Here is a 1009-nt window from a genome sequence, read left to right as displayed (position 1 = left end):
TTGAGCAAATACAAGCACATAATTTTTTTGTGGGTACCAATTGGAAGACTGTTACAGACGCGGGATTTAGTTGTAACAGTAACGAACGCAATCGGTGCAAAGATAGTAGAATTTCTTAAGCACACGTGTATAGATTCATATGCGGAGGTATAGGCCCCTATTATGAGTTGCATTCGATCTTCGAGACTATGGTCCAAAGTGCTGATCGAACGAATTTGCATTTGGTATTATGACGCTCATTCGATAAATAATAGCGCTATTGTGTATTTCGCTCGTTTAGGTTGTTCACAATGGTATAGTTTGCACCACTGAGAAGCTTGCTTACAAATCGAGCAAACTAAATAGTGCACTTATATATAAATTTGTGCAAATTAAAATGAAGAAAAAAGGAAGGCTTAATAAACCTGCCTTGCATTGGTAAAAATGAGTACAACTGAGTTCTGGTTCAACGATTCGTCAGAAGATGAGAGCTTAGTAAACTGGCCAGGAGTAGAAAATGTTTAAGAGAGTTTAAGTGTAGTCTTTCGAATAGATTTATTAAAAACTTCCGACTGTCTAAAGAGGCGTTTGTGAGCCAAAACTATTGAAAATATTTTAAAACTATCAGCACCTCTACGATTTTGTCTTCAGAGATCGTGCCAACTGAGTATTGTGATTTTCTTTCACAAGTAAAACCAGCCTTTGGAGCTTGTGTTTAGTATTCACGATGTTAGAACTGCATGAAATTAATACCATCGAAAGCGAAATTCTGTTCGAAAGAAAATTCGATACCCAACGAAAATTTCGACACGGTTGCATAGCTCATATTACGAATTTCACTCTCGATCTTCGATAACCAGCGAAGATCGAAAATCGAATGCAACTCATAACAAGGGCCATAAACTTTATTTATGGTTATCACTGAAACCATCGTACTATTTTCGATTTTCATGAAATATCTACGATCGAATGTATACGTGTGGATGTACTGAATAGAGCCAGTTAATTTGCTCCCAGTTTTGTGTTAATT

This window comes from Rhagoletis pomonella, unplaced genomic scaffold (genome assembly GCF_013731165.1).
Source record: "Rhagoletis pomonella isolate Grant_MI unplaced genomic scaffold, Rhpom_1.0 Rhpom_scaffold_00001, whole genome shotgun sequence".
Classification (NCBI taxonomy): domain Eukaryota; kingdom Metazoa; phylum Arthropoda; class Insecta; order Diptera; family Tephritidae; genus Rhagoletis; species Rhagoletis pomonella.
This window is presented reverse-complemented; position numbering follows the sequence as displayed.